This window comes from Rhinoderma darwinii, chromosome 8 (genome assembly GCF_050947455.1).
Source record: "Rhinoderma darwinii isolate aRhiDar2 chromosome 8, aRhiDar2.hap1, whole genome shotgun sequence".
In the NCBI taxonomy this organism is placed as follows: domain Eukaryota; kingdom Metazoa; phylum Chordata; class Amphibia; order Anura; family Rhinodermatidae; genus Rhinoderma; species Rhinoderma darwinii.
The window spans coordinates 21103262-21122260 of NC_134694.1; the positions used below are offsets into that span (position 1 = coordinate 21103262).

Sequence of the window (18999 nt, forward strand, 5' to 3'; positions counted from 1 at the left end):
CATAGTTGTTGAGCCAAACGGACCCATAGTTTTGATTCTCGGTTATGAAAAAAATCTAAAACACGTGCGTGAGTTGATGCCAGATAGTAGAGCCGACAATCCGGCAGACCAACCCCACCCGTACCCCTGGAACGAGTCAGCAGAGCCCGGCTCAGACGTGGACGACCAGTCGGCCAAATGAAGGAGCCGAAGCATCGCTGAAGCCGCAACCAATAGGAGGATGGAATAGAGATGGGGATCGTCTGCAGGAGATAAAGTAAGCGGGGGAGGAGAGACATCTTAATAATATTGATACGACCAAACCAGGAAAACTCAGTCTTATGCCAGGAATTAAGATCAGTGCGAAACTTGGCCAGTAGGGGGATAAAATTATTTGTAAACAATTGTGTAAGGTCCCCACTTATACGGGCACCCAAATATGTAATACCCCTGGAGGGCCATGAAAAGGGGAAATTACTTTGGAGAAGCGATACTAACGGGCCTGGAAGAGAAACATTTAACGCCTCAGACTTAGAGAAATTGATTTTGAAATTAGACCATGTTCCAAAACGAGACAACTCGGACATCAGTGAAGGAAGAGAGACATGAGGGTCTGTGAGATAGACCAATAGGTCATCAGCAAATGCCGAGCACTTGTATTCCTTCCCTCCAATGTTAATACCCTTAATATCCGTGTTGCTCCGAATGGAGGCCATGAGGTGTTCCATAACCAGGACATACAACAGGGGGGATAGGGGACAGCCCTGTCGTGTGCCATTGTAAATAGGGAAAGGTGCCGAGAGGGAGCCATTTATTTTTATTTGGGCCGAAGGCGTGCGATACAATGCCATAATTTTTGCCAAGAGAGAAGGTCCTATTCCCACATGCCGAAGGGTTTGGTAAAGGGCAGGCCACGATATTCTGTCAAATGCCTTTTCAGCATCCAGGGACAGGATCATGAGCGGGATTCGGTTAGTCTGGGCGTGGTGAATGATATCGAAGGTTTTAAGGGTGTTGTCACGGGCCTCCCGACCAGGCACAAACCCCACCTGGTCCGGGTGGATTAGTTCAGGCAGGTATTTATTCAATCTATTGGCGAGCAATTTAGCGTACATTTTTAGGTCTACATTTAGCAAGGAGATGGGACGATAACTGGAGCATAATTGAGGGTCCTTACCCGGCTTAGGGATCACTACGACATGAGCCAAGGTGGAACTAGGAGGAAACAGGACCTCCGGGGAAATAGAGTTAAAAGCTAACAACAAAAGCGGTAGCAACCGGTCCGCCAACACCTTGTAGAACTTGGCAGTGTAGCCATCCGGGCCAGGACTCTTCCCCCCTGGAAGATCGGTTATAACCCTGAGGAGTTCCGAGGAAGTGAAGTCCGAGTCAAGTTCCTCAGCTATCTCCCCAGACAACGGTGTGAAGGGGGATGAGAAAGAATCCCGGTCCGGCGGATGGGAGGGGGCGGGGGTGGGAGGGTCAAGGTTGTAAAGATCAGAGAAAAAGCTATGGAAGCACTCCGCTATCTCTGGGGTCGTGTGAACAACTTGGCCAGAAGGAGCCTTAGTATTTGGGATGTGTGACTGGGCAATTCTAGTTTTTACAGCTCTGGCCAACATACGTCCGCTCTTATTGCCAAACTCGTAGAATTTACTGCGACAGACTTGGAGAGCGCGCTGCTGGGCAGAGTCCAACAGCCGTCTGGCGTCCTGTCGGGCAACCTGTAACTCCCGTAAAATCGGAAGAGACAGCGCACGTTTGTGAGCCAGTTCAAGAGCGCTAATTTTTTGGAGAGCAATTTTAAGGGAGTGGGCCCTTTCTCTTTTAAGGCGCGCCCCGTGTTTTATGAGGACCCCCCTGAGAACGCATTTAAGGGCTTCCCAACGAACCAAGGGGGACGTGTCATCCTGGGCATGATCAAGTGTGAAATGTTCCACAGTTTGAAGCAAATCAGCATGGCACACCCCATCCAGGAGCAGGGACTCATTCAGTCTCCAAGTCCAGGGGCCTTTAGTGATGAAGGGGAGATGTAAAGTACAATATACCGGGGCATGGTCAGACCACAGGATACTGCCAATGGACGTAGAGGCTACCCAGGGGAGAGCATGTTGCTGAAGGAAAATGTAATCCAAGCGACTGTAGGTGCCATGCGGATGGGAGTAAAAACTATAATCCTTATCCGTGGGATGTTGAATGCGCCATGCATCACACAGTTGAAGTTGTAGGAGAGCTCGCCTCGCCCGCCTAATAGCACCGTATGCAACACTAGAACGACCAGTAGAATTATCCACCGTCGGATCCAGAGTAAGGTTAAAGTCTCCGCACAGCACCACAGTCCCCCGGACCACCGGAAGGGCGGTTTCTATAAGTTGAAGAATGAAGGGCACCTGACCCTGGTTAGGAGCATAAGCGTTAATCACCGTGAATTCCCTCCCACCAATATTAAGCACTAAGATGAGGTATCTCGCCTCGGGATCCACAACAAGATTGACAACCTGATGGGGGAGAGACTTGTGGAGGGCTATGGCAACTCCACATGATCTGGAAAGGGGATTATTACTGAAATGCCACGTAGTGTAGTGTTTGTGCTTGATAGTAGGGGCATGTCCCTCCTTAAAATGTGTCTCCTGGAAGCATGCGATGTGTACCTTACGCTTGTGTAGATGGTGTAAGATTTGCGCCCGCTTTTCAGGAACATTCAGCCCCTTCACGTTGAAGGAGGCAATATTAAGGTCAGCCATGGATGCAGACTAAACGGCTCACTGAGGTATGCCGGGTAGCGCACGAAGGATCGGAGTCCAGGATCACCAGGAGGGAAGCAGAGGAGGGAAACAAGCTAGGAGTAAAGAACAGAGCATTAGAGAAAAACACAGACATAAAATCAAACAAAAAAGGCAGTACGAAAACAACTGCCGCACAAACTAAGCGCACAATTGCGGAAGACCAAAAATTCGGTCCGAAACCTACAGGGGGAAGGTGACAACTATGCATAAGAGTTATCCGCACTCCCTAGCGTACAATAATATAAGTATTAACAGCTTAACATCATTTGCACACTTTAAATAACGAGAGAGGAAGACATTGGAAGGCATCTGAAGGTAATACTCAGAGCAACAAGCAATCTTGAAATCAGACATCAAGTAAGTAAGTAAAAGGAGGAATTCCAGGAGCGACAGTCCGGATCATCATGCCGAACGGGCGGTCTCCATGGGTGGAGTAGGGTCACGTTCTTGTCGGCGTCTAGATCGTCTGCGAGGTCCACGCGGAGGACGACCCTCCGCCACAGCTAGGGGCCCAGAGAACGGGCGTCTCCCCCGCGATCCCCCGCCAGCAGAGGATAACAACGAGGGCCACTCCGGTAATGCAACATGAGGAAGGTTCAAGTCCCGCAAGAAACCAGGCAGGTCGGCCGGGGATCGCACAGTATAGGTACGGCCCTCCTGTCGAACCATCAGGGCAAACGGGAAGCCCCACCTGTAGATGATGTCCCGGTTCCGGAGCACCTCCAGCAGGGGTTTGAGAGCAGCTCTTTGCGCCAGCGTGTGTCGAGATAAATCCGGCAAAATACGCAACTGCGTGCCTTGGTGGAGAATGATGGGCTGCCGTCGGATTTTTTGGAGGATAGAGTCCTTGATTGCGTAAAAATGGATTCGGCAGATGACATCCCTCGGCCTAGGATCATCAACACTTACAGGGCGGAGAGCTCTATGTGCCCGGTCGATCTCTATATGGGTATTCGGCGGACGGCCTAGTAAAGTATTGAAGATGGTGGAGAGAGTCGAAAACAGCTCAGACGCAGGAACAGATTCGGGCAATCCTCGAACACGTAGGTTGTTCCTCCTATTACGGTTTTCAATATCATCAAGGTGCTGCTGCAAAGTGAACAACTGAGCTGAGTGCTGCTGAATAGTGGATTGGATATCTGCAATAGTGGCATTATCAGCAACCCGGTCCTGCGTAAGAGTGTCCACCCTCGTAGAAAGTGAGGAAAGTTCAGCACGAAACTGTGTAAACTCCAGCTTGCATTCTTCAACGATCTGTCTGGCAAAGGACGTCATATCAGCCCTAGTAGGCAACAATTGAACAAGCTGGCGGATATCTGAGAGAGTCGCCGGCCGATTTTCACATATAGATCCAGACGACGGGTCAGTAAAACTTAATCCCCTACTGGCTGGGGTGTCCACTTCAGGCGACGGGAGTGGGTGCAATTGAGGACCTTGGCCACTTGCAGGTAGTGCAGGCATAGCCCCAGGGTTCTGGGGAGCTCCCATAGGCAGGGTCGAGGCTATGGTTGTTGGGGCATTGGGGAAGCTGTGCCATGCGGAGCCAGAGGACCAAGAGGGAGAGGCCCCCGCCAGCCCAGGGTCCCTGGGTGGGAGGGGAAGATCTGGAGCTATCAGTCCCACAGCGTGTGAGGTGAGCTGGGTGATGGGAGGCTCAGGGCCTCGGTACTCACTGTGCCTCCTAGCTATCTCCTCCAACTGCAGCACTGCAGGCAGGGCAGGTGTGGTGTCTCTCACTCCCGGGGATGGTAGTAGGCCGCTGTCGGGTCTCGGAAGGAGAGGGCCCGCAGGCCATGAGAACAGTGACGGGGGAGGGTGGTGTCCTGGCATGCGCAGGCCCTCCGGAGAAAGCCGGCCGCCATCTTGAGAGGCCACATGGTCCTGTGACAGGGGAGCGGCGTCCGCCGCTACAGGGGCCCCTAATGCCTCCCAGCTAGACCGGGGATCTGGTGCCTCTGGGTCTGGTACCTTCTGCGTTGGCACACTCTCTTCCGGAGCAGCTGAGAGGAGGGCCGTGCTCTCCAGAGCAGGCCCGCATCCGCACGCCTCATGGTCCCGGCGGCCATCTTGGAGATCGGCAGGCGCTGTCGGCCGTGCCGCAGGATACATCACAGCCCGGGAAGGAGACAGAGGACCGGGGACCTTCAAGATCTGCACCTCAGAGGGTGAGTGGACGTGTCCTGCTGCCATCTCCGGCACCCCTGTGCACTGGTCCGTTGGGGATGTAGAGGTCGGGCGGCCATCTTGACCACCGGCCTCGGCCCGCGTCGCAGCCCGCAGCTGCATCTGGGGCTGTCGCCCAAAATAATCCCCGATATCGCGCTGGGGCGATGAGGGGCATGTAGGGGCTGCTGCCTTCGTTTTTTTTGAATTCTTCCCCATAGCTGGGAGCGGATGTCAGCCGATTTCGGGAACGCTAAGAGAGGAGCTGGAGAGAGCACGTCTTCACTCTCCCATAGCTGGCCACGCCCCTTCCTTCCTATTTTGGTGGGTTTAGACATAACTATTTTGCAAGTGGCTAAAAGATTTCCATCTGTCTGGGTGTAACATTTTGTATCATATCATAGGATTATTTTCTGCTAGTATGACGATCGTTTAGATGGCTATTTACACGTTACGAAGATTCCAAAACAAGTGGACCTTCGTCCTAGTGAAGAACTCTTCGAACCACCCACATTATACTTTAAAGGGTAACTAAACATTCAACAAAATTCTGACATGTCATAGTGACATGTCAGAAGTTTTGATTGGTGGGGGGGTGAGCACTGAGAACCCCACTGATCGCTAAAACGAAGCTAAAGAAGCGCTCGTGTGAGCGCTTAGCCGCTTTGTTTCTGTTCGGTTTCCTAAACTTCAGCAGGAATACATTATATTCCATCTGGGTCTGTCCCCAAATTCCCCCATCCCCATTGATACTGAATGTGCAATTTTTGATAGGAGCAATTGTAGTTGTGCTTCATTCCAAGATGCATTAGGTAAGAAATGAGGACCCTGAGACGTTTTAAATTTGTATTACTATTTTATTGAATGTAAACTATTACTCATGTAATATTTAATGTAAACTCTAGACTAGTCTATAAACTCTATATTATTGCATGTTTGTGGTATTTATGTTAAAGATCAATGAATAAAGAATGTGAATAATTATAATAATAATAATAATAATAATAATAAAAAAAATAATAAATCATATCTACAACAGCAGCCCATAGGGAACACATAGTCATGGGTGGTCATACCGCCTGTGCAGCTGGTACAACCCACACTGGGGTTTGTTGGGGCCTTCAAAGAGCATATTGCGGCATTGGAAGGGGGCTTGGCTTATCAACCATATGTGGGTGGGGTCTAAAAATATCAGTGGGCGTGGTTTGATGTCAGTAGGTCTCTCTCAGTCAGCACTTGGCAAAAGTCAGGTATGTATGAATGACTGGTGTGTAATGTGACAGTGTCTGAATTCTATGTGATTCCACATGTGTCCAGTGTGGGGAGTGTGGTATGTGTTTCATTTTTTTGAATGATATACACTACTGTGCAAGAGTTTTAGGCAGTTGTACAAAAATTCTGCAAAGTAAGAATGCTTTAAAAAAAATAGAAGCGTTAATAGTTTTTTTTATCGATTAATAAAAAAAAAAGTGAATGAACAGAAGAGAAATCTAAATCAAATTAATATTTGGTGTGACCACCCTTTGCCTACAAAACAGCATCAATTTACTAGGTACACTTGCACAAAGTCATGGATTTTGTAGGATTATAGTCAGGTGTATGAATAAACAATAATACCAAAACGATGGTCATTATCATGTGTAGGTTGAAACACAGTCATTAACTGTAACAGATGCAGTTGTGCAGGAGGCTTAAAACTGGGTGAGGAACAGCCAAAATCTGATACAAAGGTGAGGTTGTGGAATACAGTTTCATGCCACAGGTCCACCATGGCAAGTCTGAGAAGAGAAACAAGACACAATGTAGTTATACTGCATCAGCAAGGTCTCTCCCAGGCAAAGATTTCAAAGCAGACTGGGGTTTCAAGATGTGCTGTTCAAGCTCTTTTGAAGAAGCACAAAGAAACGTGCAATGTTGAGGACTGCAGATGCAGTGATCGTCCAAGGAAACTTAGTGTAGCAGATCAAAGACACATCATGCTTACATCCCTTCACAATTGGAAAATGTCCAGCAGTGCCATCAGCTCAGAACTGGCAGAAACCAGTGGGACACAGATACACCCATCTACTGTTCGGAGAAGTCTGGCCAGAAGTGGTATTTATGAAAGAATTGCAGCGAAAAGCCATACCTTCGAGGTGGAAACAAGGCCAAGCGACTGAACTATGCACGAAAACATAGGAACTGTGGTGCAGAAAAATGGCAGCAGGTGTACTGGACTAATGAGTCAAAATATGAAATATTTGGCTGTAACAGAAGGCAGTTTGTTCGCCGAAGGTCTGGAGAGAGGTACAATAATGAGTGTCTGCAGGCAGCAGTGAAGCATGGTGGAGGTTCCTTACAAGTCTGGGGCTACATTTCAGCAAATGGAGTTGGGGATTTGGTCAGGATTAATGGTGTCCGTAATGATGAGAAATACAGGCAGATACTAATCCATCATGCAATACCATCAGGGAGGCATCTGATTTGCTCCAAACTTATTCTGCAGCAGGACAACAACCCCAAATATACAGCCAATGTAATAAAGAACTGTCTTCAGCGTAAAGAAGAACAAGGAGCTCTGGAAGTGATGATATGGTCCTCACAGAGCCCTGATCTCAACATCATTGAGTCTGTCTGGGATTATATGAAGACACAGAAGGATTTGAGGAAGCCTACATCCACAGAAGATCAGTGGTTAGTTCTCCATGATGTTTGGAGCAACCTCCCTGCCGAGTTACTTCAAAAACTATGTGCAAGTGTACCTAGAAGAATTGGTGCTGCTTTGAAGGCAAAGGGTGGTCACACCAAATATTGATTTGGTTTAGATTTCTCTTTTCTTTATTCACTTTGTATTTTGTTAATTAATAAAAAAAACTATTAACACTTCTATTTTTGAAAGCATTTTTACTTTGCAACATTTTTCCATAACTGCCTAAAACTTTTGCACACCACTGTATATGTGGAATATATTATTATTGTGGTTTTGTTGTCATTAAAGTGAGGGAGCCTGCGCAAACTTCTTGGACAGGGGCCCTCTGTTATCAGTGTCTGTCCCTGCACATTGTATAAGCACCGCAATGGTGCTGCCTTACTGTCTGCCTGCTCCCAGTTTCATCTATATCTTTAGGAACTTTCCCTTTTCACCTTTTTGCTATTTGTACACTTAAAAATGAGGAAATTTCATAATATTCAATTCTGTAGTATGATTTACAAGTGGGAGCATTCCAGTAATGGAGCAGTACAATGGCTATTACTCCGCAGATCTGTCAGCAGCATACAGGTCCATATATCACCCTGTGTCTGCATACCCATTGTAGGGATAGTTTAGATGTGAATATCCCAGTTCAATTATAATAGGTGAAACTCCACCAAATATCTGTGCAAAATATGTGGCAGATAAGGATTGTAGATAGGGATGTAGCTTGTCTTAAAATGTGCACAGTTTTTTTTTAGGTAAAGTGTGATTGGGATTCATTCTATTCACTTTAATTGGAGTTATTCAAAGTGCCGACGTTTTCACCTATTCCGCAGCGTGCGAAAATTACTTCTTTACCCTATGACTTTACGCACCACATTCAAGACTGCATTCTTACATGTGAAGAACAAACGTGCTCTAGTTTTGGCTAAATGTTTTTGTAGACACATTTGCCTTTTTTTTAGCCCCTAGAACATGTATGGCGAATCAGTAGCACACAAGTGGCTTGCAACAGAACTTTGCCGGTATGTGGCGGGGGCACAGTACATGATGTTGTTGTGACATCTGACGGGCCAGCACCCTGCTTATGGCCCACCAGCTACAATGAATAAGATGCGTGGCACTTCTTGTGTGTGCATACGTCATGGATATAACTATAGTCATAGTAGCTGATACTAGATCCAGATGTTAAGGGGGGTCCACTACAGTTCAATTTACTGTCATCTAGATTGGTGCACATGCTTGATTTTACTATGGGGCCCTTGAGTTCTAGTTACGCCCCTGGTCTCCCTTGGCCTCCAATGTTTTACCATTGAGATCAATGGGAGTTTGGTGTCAGCATTTCAATTAGTTAAGATCAGTTGCACAACAAATATACACTATGAACCCAACCTAATATTAATATATTACAGAAGTGCAGGAAATCCAATTCCCTAATGTATCAGCATATACGTTACATTTTAAGGCTTTGTTTACACTAGCGTTAATAGGGTCTCTTGGGGTTTCCATCAGGGTTTCTGGTATTTTTGACAGTAAGAATACAGTCTACGCTATTAAAAATACCAGAATCCCTACAGGACAGTGACCGTAACCGGGTACACCAGGATTCAGCTTAACTGCCATGGCTCCTTTATAAACGGAAGCCATGACGCTCATTGTTATTAACACAGTGCCACCTACTTATACAGTGATCTTACAATTTACAGCTTCATCTAGGAGCTGATATGTGTTTATAACATAATAAGTTATTATTTATATATCAATATTATTATCTGCTGGCTATGCCAGTACTGACAAATAATCTATATATTTCAAATACATATTTGAAGTTACAAACAAAATGTTTACTTGCTTGACTAGAGTATGTCTGTCCCGTGTTTGTGCATTGTCCCCTTGTCCCCATATGTTATATTCTGTGGTATATAAAATATACTAATATATATATATTTGAATTTCTCAGAAGCTGCAGGATAAAACAGCTCTACGAGGGTTTCCATAGTCTTTGAGTGTTTTGGAGTCTGTGAGATCCCCATGGTGAATGATGTGCACAATCACAATACCTTGTGTCTCCTCTGTCCAAGTCTCTTCTGCACTGACTGCACTGCCCCACTCCCTCCCCATTTATAGACCCACAGTCATTGTCAGTAATGGCCTTCATGATGTCAGTGGTTTTATTACATCATTTACTGGGCAAATGCAATCCGTGCCAAGTATGTAAAGACAGATGGTGCCAAGCTTCCACCCATTATAACAAAGAATACATGTATTATGTCACTCATTACAAAGTAGGAAAAACAATAGCAAAGTCATCAGTAGGTTTATAGAAACTCACATTTCGTTTTAGTGAGAGTGCTCAAGGTCACTGGGGAGATGTAATGTGGTCTCTCTGGAAGAGAAGTAGTTAATGGTGTCCAATCTTGTAGGCTGAACAGCAGGAAATCTCTCTCAGCTATTAAAGGGCCATCTGTGGGGGCTGGGGCTGTGTGTGAGAGATGCTATTCATGCTACAGACTACGCACCCTGAGGCTCAATCCTCCATTGTTCAAAGTCAACAATCACACTAGCATCGATTCACAACAAAGCTTGTTGATTCTTATCAAAGACCCTCAGAGTCTCTTCATAATGCTCAAATAATCTTCACTTCCCCTTGAAAAAAATTTGTTTGCACAATTTCTGAAAAAATTCTGTAAAAATTTATTGGGCCAGTATTAAAATAATGATTTGATCAACATTGCCAACTTTCTAAGTTTTCTATTAGGCTGCATACATATGGAGTAAGGTGCAATGGTCAATGAATGCTGCTTTCTATAAAACATTCTACCATTTTTATATGAGTTGACCCAGTATTCATTCATTCATTCATTCATTTATTTACTACCATAGTCTTCAGAACTAGAACTAGAATGGCGCTATTATCGTACAATTTGTGTTCGAATGTAAGGGATAATCGCTCCGTGGATCGGCCACATCTACCTGAGTGAAAGATTCTTGTCGCCGCCACATCCACTTGTCTAAAAATAAATCTTCCAGTTGTTAGCAATTTAAAGATGAGGTGTGGGCGAATGAGCAACAATCGCAGCAATGACTGAACAGCGAAAATCTTTGTGGCAATTATTGTCATGTGTAATAGACCATCTATCAAGCGCAAATGATTCACTAAATCATCACTCGTCGCTCGTTCATGAAAGAATATCTGCCTGTCTAATAGGACCCTAAGAATTTACAGCTGGGATAGACACCTCCACATCACTTTAAAAAGGTTTTTACTTTTCCCTAGGATATGCTATCACTTACAAATTTGTGGGGGTTCCAACTGCCAGGACCTAGTGAAGGAGAAACAGCTTCTTCGCAGTATTTCCCTGCAGAGTCACACTCCTATCCACCCAACTGTGCCGGGAACTACAAGACAACTCCATTCACTGGACTCCCACGATTATAATGTTATGGCATATCGTTGTGATATACCATCACATTATTAAATGGAAATATACCTTTAATGTCAATATACATATTGTCTGATTGGCATAGTCGCGTGAGATTTATAGTGATTTCTTATGGAGTGTGACATTTATAGTATTATGCTATGAAAAAGTTTAAATCCTTAGGCAAGCCGTGAAGCAGCTCAGACCATATTACAGGTTTATAGACACCATAAGACCCTGTTCACACCACATTTTTTTCATCCTGTTGAAAGGTGCTTTTTTTTTTCAAGTTGACAAAAAAGGTATCTTTTAGGCCTCATTTACACGAGCGTGTGCGTTTTGCGCGCGCAAACAATGCAGCGTTTTGCGTGCGCAAAAGGCACTTGACAGCTCCGTGTGTCATCCGTGTATGATGCGCGGCTGCGTGATTTTCGCGCAGCCGCCATCATAGAGATGAGGCTAGTCGACGTCAGTCACTGTCCATGGTGCTGAAAGAGTTAACTGATCGGCAGTAACTCTTTCAGCACCCTCGACAGTGCATTCCGATCACCATATCGAGTAACCTGTTTAAAAAAAAGAGGTTCGTACTTACCGAGAACTTCCCAGCCATTGCCTTGGTGACGCGTCCTTGGTGACGCGCCTCTCTTGACATCTGGCCCCACCTCCCTGGATGACGCGGCAGTCCATGTGACCGCTGCAGCCTGTGCTTGGCTTGTGATTGGCTGCAGCTGTCACTTGGACCGAATTGTCATCCCGGGAGGTCAGACTGGAGGAAGAAGCCGGGAGTTATCGGTAAGTCAGAACTTTTTTTTTTTTACACGTTCACGTATATTGGAATCGGAAGTCACTGTCCAGGGTGCTGAACCAGTTTAACTCTTTCAGCACCCTGCACAGTGACTGTCTCCTGCCGGGTCCGGTCAAAACGAGTTCGGCCGAACCCGGTAAAGTTCGGTTCGCTCATGTCTAAGACACTCCGTTCGGATGTTTGTAAACAGAAAAGCACGTGGTGCTTTTCTGTTTACATTCAGTTTGACAGCTCTTGCGCGAATCACGCAGTTCGCACGGAAGTGCTTCCGTGCGACCTTCGTGGTTTTCACGCACCCATTGACTTCAATGTGTGTGTGATGCGCGAAAAACGCACGATTATAGAACATGTCGTGAGTTTTACGCAACGCACTCGCGCTGCGCAAAATTCACGCATCGTCTGCACTGCCCCATAGAGTAATATAGGTGCGTACGACACGCGTGAAAAGCACGCGCGTATATTACGCTCGTGTAAATGAGGCCTAAAACAGGATGCAACAGGAAGCCCATACAGTTGCATCCTGTTATAATTGACTTCTATTGGAAAAAATAACAGGATTTGTATAGATTCTGCACTTCAACAGGGCAGAAAAAAAGAAGTCTGCCTCATTTTGTGTCCTATTGCATTCTGTTTTAAATGTAAATATTTTATAAAAAAATAAACAGAACCTGATATCAGGATGCAAAAACATGGTGTGAACCTAGCCTAACTTATTCGCTTTGCCCCAGGGTCATTAAGCCAACAGAAGGTGATGTGGATCCATTCTTGGATCCATAACAAAAATGGAATTTATGGATGAGAGCAATGACATTGGTATTCTCAGCAGGCTCCCAAGATCTCTCCTCAGGGCCAAAAGTTTTCCAGTTTATGAGATACCAGACCTTCGAAAATTGGTTGTGGATGAGAGGCTTGAGCAGGGAGACATGAAGAGAATTTGGTATGCGCAATCCTCTGTAAGGACCCAGGAATCTAAGAGCAAGTTTGTAGCAAGGAGTCTTGGGATGGATGTGCTTTGTAGAGAGCCAGACTTTATCTCCTGGTAAAAATTGTTGAGGAGACCTGCGCTTCTTGTCCATATTTTATTTAAAACGGAATATGGCTTTACTTAAAGAACTCTTGGTTCCATGCCAAATCTGAATGAAGTTCATGAGAGCAGAATTGGCTGAAGGTACCTCTGAAAGTGAGTAATAAGAAAAAAGCCCACTGAAATGATGTCCATACACAACAAAGAAATTGTGGAACAAATGTATTCTCCCAAGAAAGAAAACTAGACCAGTTGTCCTGTTAAAAGACAGCGTTTCTAAGAAAACTCTAAACGCTAAACTTGACCATTGGACTCAAATCATCTTTCGCATTCAACAGCCCCCAGAGTGCTTGCCAGTAAAATGAACCCTACATTGATAACCTCAGGGAGAACTTTGCCATTCAGAGAAGCAATAGAAAGTGATTTCTCCAGCTGGGTAAAAGGAATCTGGTACCGGGGAAACCACAGATTGATGGATGAAGTTACAACTTAACCAGAATCTAAGCAGGCTTGAACTGTGAATTGGAATCCTGGTATAGCCAGGATAACAGGTATGGTAAGCTTGTGAGAAGAGAAAACCTTATCTAGGGTACGCTCTCCTACCTACCTTAAGCACTGGAGTTTTTCTGGTTTCTCCGGACTGTCTCTCAAAAAATGACTCTTGTCGCTAGTAAAGGCAGAGTTTGTTAGTATGCGTACGTTGACGATCCACATCAGAGAGCTTGACCCTTCTGAGCTGCAAAGGTTCTTCATCGGAGACAGATACGGGAGGCCTTTGAAAGGTCGGTGCGAGCCTAGGCACTAGACTAACTCGGTCAGATTTCCTCAAAATCTTACAGAATCTGATATTAATCCGATTTGCCAGAGAAATTAGGTCATTCAGAGTTGCTGGCATTTCGTTGCTAGCCAATTTAACTTTGATTTGGCCACCCAGTCCTTTCCAGAACATGGTCACCAGTGACTCATTATTACAATTTAGCTACGAAGCTAGGACACAATTAAATGGAATATTGGCCTACGTTAGAGGTACTCTGACGTAGAAAATAGTCAAGGCTGCAGTATGGACCCTGCTGGGTTCTTCAAAGACCCTCTTAGAAGACGCCAAGAACCATTGAAGATTGGCTTTAACCACATCATTCCATTCCCAAAGATAGAGGATCAGGCCAGCGCTTCACCGGACAGCATAGACACGATTTTGCTCTGTCAGAGGAGGAATTATAAGCCAGGACTAATACATAGGTTGGAAAAGTATATAGATTGGAATTCTCTGCATGACTTGGGGTTCCAGTGATGGGGAGTAAGCAATTGAAGACCAGGGCTGTTTGAAAGTGGTTGTGGAGGTGGAAGTTGTGCAATCGAAGCGTCCAAATGAGTTGAGATGTTTTGCAGAACCTGGAACAACTGGCCTTGGCGGCTATGCTGCAGTGCAAGTCTGGTCATCATCTCATAGACCTCAGGCTGAGGAGTGTCAGCAGGGTCCATGGCCTGAGCAAACTGTCATGAAGCCAACAGAAGGTGAGTGCTAGATTGGGGGCTGCCTTGATTTGAGGTGGTATTAATTCAGGTAGCGGCATCTAAGGTTTCCAGTTATGTACCCTTTAAGATCCGTATAGAGATGTGGACTTTTGCTGCTGGGAATCTCTAGGTCGCTACCCCCAGAATAGTCTCTGTTAGTAACGGCTGACATGTGGATAGACAAAGGACACCAATATGTGGTACCAAGGAAGCAGGCGGTAATAGTAATAGATCAGGCAGTGGTCAGGGCAGGCAGAGTTCATACACAATGGTATAGAGGCAGAAGGTTAGGGCTTTCAGCAAACAGGAAGATGGGGTCAAAAACAAACCAGATCAGTAACGGTCAAAACTAGAATAGGACACCATCACAGAGCTCAAGAAGCAAATGAACCAAATTTCTCAGGCCAGTAGAGGTTGGGGATGGGTCCTGAAGAATATGGAGCACAAGTGCATAGGCTGAAAACAGCTGCAGTTAACAAGTACTGGCTGTTTATAAGGCTGCGAGCTGCATACACATGCGACCAGCAGAGGGAAGATGAACCTACCGAGAAAAGTGGTGGCTCAGTAGGGAACAGGATGCATAAAAAAACGAATACAAGAGCGCAGCCTTACCCAGGTCAGTAAATGATGCTCATCTCAAAAGAGGATAGGCACAAGATCTGTGGTCCCCAGTAGTGCCAGTTGTGGTATTTCGTATACAAACTCTTGGTTGACTCATGATAGCTCTGCTCAGTTATCATATTGTTATTGTGTGATGCAGTTGACATTTGTAGTATTTCCCATGGTTATTCCCAAAAGGCTCATCACAGCTGATCCATTGTCATGATCAAATCAGTCTTCAGCTTCGGCCCACTAAAGGACACTGGGGGATCTCCAGAATGGCCTTATACAGGTTAATGAATAACTTTGAGGTCAAGTAGGTGTCGATAAATCTTACCAAAACCTGCATTTTCAGTTAAGTAGTCCACACATTTACTTGACATAATGATCTGGTGGAGAAATAAGCCATGGATGAGGAGATATCAAGCACTCTCGTCATTTAGAAGCCCCCTGCTTATAGTTTGCTGTCTTTACGTATCCAAAACTATACGATGAACAATAAAAATAGCCATATGCATAATATCACCGTACGTTATGGTTTCAAAGAATGACTGTCTATTTCAAACCCCAAATGTAGAAATACTGTGAATGACATAAAAACAAATAAAACCGGACATGGCGGAGTGAGGCTGCGTTCATCTGGAGCTCCGAGACCATGGCTTTTATCCAGAGACTTTCACTTACCTGATCCTCGCTGACAGCATGCCAAAAGGGAAGAGAGTGGACCCTAAACCTGCGGCTACCCCAGGTACATTGTTGGAGCGTTTCTCCCGCGACTCCTCGCCTCGTTCCAGCATGGCACCCACGCAGGCAGCGTGCAGACAGCCTCCCCTACGAGGGCCACCCAGCCCTGGTGCCTGCGCCCTTGGTCGGCCTGTGCCGGCTGTGTTTCTCTCCCATACACGGGAGTCCCACGCTGAGAGTGGGGAATCAACAGATGCTCCCATGCTTTCTGAGCTGAGGGACATGTTGCAAGCACTCCCCACACGTGTGGAGCCGGAGGCACAGTTCTCCCGCCTTGAGGAGCGACATGACAGGGACATCTTTGCCATTCACAATGACATTCAACAGCTCTCTTCTACAGTGATGCAGGTACAACAGCGTTCCACAGACTTAGACAGCTCGCTTTCTAATGTTACGACTACCTTGCAATCTCATTCTACACTGCTGACTGATCTCACACTGCATATTGATGACTTGGAAAATCGTGGCCGCCACAACAATATCAAAATACACGGCTTGCCGGAGTCGGTGGGTAATGATGAATTGTGGCGTTCTGTCTCTGCTCTATTTTGCAAAATGTTGGATTTAACTGATGAGGATGACCTGGAGTTCGACAGAGTCCATAGGATCTATAGCCCCAGGTTGCAGGACCAGAATAGGAGTGGCCCGCGTGATGTGCTTTGCCGCGTTCACTTTTACCAACAAAAAGAAGCACTTCTCCGAAAGGCTTGTGTAACGGCTGCCGAGCCGTTCCCCACCATTCCCACGGCAGCTGCTCCGGCTCCGGCGCCCTCCCTCATCAGCTGCCCATCCCGAGATCCACTTACCCGACCCGGACGCTCTGCTGGCCCTGGACGGCGTCAGGTGAGTGCATCCATTACCTCCTTCCGCGGTCGACATCCTCGATGTGCGGCTGCAGTCACTAGAGGGCCCGCGCGCTGACTCGTCCTGCCTTAAAGGGCCAGCGCGCGCCTTAATTCCTACAACTTCCTATTTAAGGTTCCTCCTCCTTTCCATCCCTGCTTGTTCAACCATGTTCCCCGTGAGTTCTGCTTGAACTTGACTGTCTGCCGCTTGCCTTGACCTATTGCTGCCATACCCATTACGACGTCTGCCGCCTGCCTTGACCTATTGCTGCCATACCCGTTACGACGTCTGCTGCCTGTCCTGACTTCTGCTTATCCATCCGATTGCCTCTACCCGCTGTGCCAAGTGTTGCCTGGGTTCCAAGCACCATCTCCCAGACGACACCGAGGATCCACGAACAAACCGGTGAGAACCGTTATAGCGTGGGATGTAGGTCCCATTCCACATGCAGGGACGACTGTCACTTTGCTCCCAGATGTGTCACATCGCACTCTTAATATGCGACGCATGGTGAAACCCTTGCTGGATAAGACTCGTGAGGCGGGTGGATCATATCGTTGGGGCCATCCTTACCATATCATTCTACGGAAAGGGGGTGCAGAATTTGCTGTGAGAGCTCTGGAAGACCTACAGGAGGCCTTTGTCTTTTTGGGAACAGATCCCGTTCCAATCCCGGACTGGACAATCCCTGGTCTTTTTCTGCCGGCCCCTCAGCGTCCGAATGGGGATAGACCACCAAACAAGACAAGTGGATCTGATTCGTCCCGCAGAACGTGCGTTAGAGGGGGCCCCCAGGATGGGCACCCGATTACGCCTCCCACAGCCTGACCTTGTCCTTCCCCTTCTGGATTTGATGGGACTTTGTAAGTACTCTGTGGTCCCATCCCTGGACTGGGTTCTTGTTTTTTCTCCAATAGCGTTCTCTAAATGGTGGGAGGACGGGGATTTTGTGCTCAGGACATACATGGATTTACACGTTTCTACCTGCCCTGCTTATTTCAACTGGTTTACTGTGTGACATGTAGGGGTTTGTAGAATCTTAGCTTACAGGGTTTCATTAGCTATCTCTCTCGGCCACTTGGAGCCTCGTTGTCCAATATGTTACGGCTGGGGCTTATATACTAATGTGTATTCATGCGATTGGTTTTTCCACTGTACTGTGTCGGCCGCCTTACCTTCCGGGAGGCTCCATCCTCTCTCCCCCCTATTCCCGCAATTTCCTTTCCCTCCCTATCCCGTCCCCCCTTCTTCCTTCCATCCTTCCACATTTTTTTTCCTCTCCTTCCACCCCTCCCCCCCTTTCCCGGACTGGTATTGGGGTCCCTAGTTGGATCGTATGTTCTCGCTCATTCCTGTGTCTCCCACTCCGCCCCCTTTTTTGGTATGCGCAATGTATATTCCTTATTTATTTCTATTTGATGTAATTTTGGTTTATTATGTCTCTTTGATGCAGGATACTCCTTATGCCACTGTGCCTTGGTGTCCTGCTGGAGCCCCTTGCTTTGCTCTTTCCTTCTACGTTCCCCCGCAATTGTGGTCGGACACTGCCCAGCCACTTGATTGCTGCTGGACAGTCTCTGTCCTTACGGTTTTCCCATTAAGTCATTATATGACTACTCTTTGTTTTTTTTCTTTCTCCTCTCTCCTTTTTTTTCTCCCTTTTTCTCCTCTCTTCGTTTTCTCCTCCCCCCCCCCCCCCTTGTAGGTACATGGATCTACTCAACATAGTATCTCTGAATGTCCAGGGTCTCAATCTCCCTGAGAAGCGGTCCTCTCTGCTTCATCTTCTATGGCAGAAGCGAGCTTCTGTAGCCTTCTTGCAAAAAAAACATTTTTAGAAAGACCAGATCCCAAGACTCTCGGACAGGAGGTTCCCGGATGTCTTTCATAGCTGCTCCCCAGACTATAAAACTAAAGGGGTCTCCATTCTTATTGCACATTCTGCACCCTTGACGTATGTGGATTGTCGCTGTGATGAAGCGGGACGATATCTATGTGTCGTAGGTAAGATGGCAGAATCAACTTTTACGTTTGGTACGGCGTATCTTCCCAACACTGGACAATCTAGTTTTTTGGATAGCATGCTCAGGGATGTAGAAGATTTTCTGGAGGGGGTGGATGTCCTTGGAGGGGACCTCAATATGGCATTAGACCCCATATTGGATACCTCGGCTGGATCCTCTCACTTGCCCTATATCTCCCTTAGAAAAGCAAAAGCCTCCTTGCAACATTTTCAATTAATTGACACATGGCGCTTGCTCCATCCCTCCGACCGCGATTACTCCCATTTTTCTCACGTACATGACTCCTACTCACGCATTGATTACTTGTTCCTATCTCATACTTATCTTTCCTTGCTGCAGTCGGCGCATATTGTCTCAATCTCTTTTTCGGATCACGCTCTCATATCCATGTCTCTTTCCCTCCCGTCCTCTCAACCG

General features: G+C 46.5%; 1 protein-coding gene across 1 annotated transcript in view; it reads right to left on the reverse strand.

Moving 5' to 3' along the window:
- MVB12B (multivesicular body subunit 12B) overlaps nucleotides 1-9678 on the reverse strand; it is a 102645-nt gene extending 92967 nt beyond the window's left edge. Inside the window, exon 1 of the mRNA XM_075835476.1 lies at nucleotides 9663-9678. The gene's annotated coding sequence lies outside the window, so the exon portion shown is untranslated. The remainder of the gene's footprint in view (nucleotides 1-9662) is intronic.
- Nucleotides 9679-18999: the final 9321 nt, after the last annotated feature.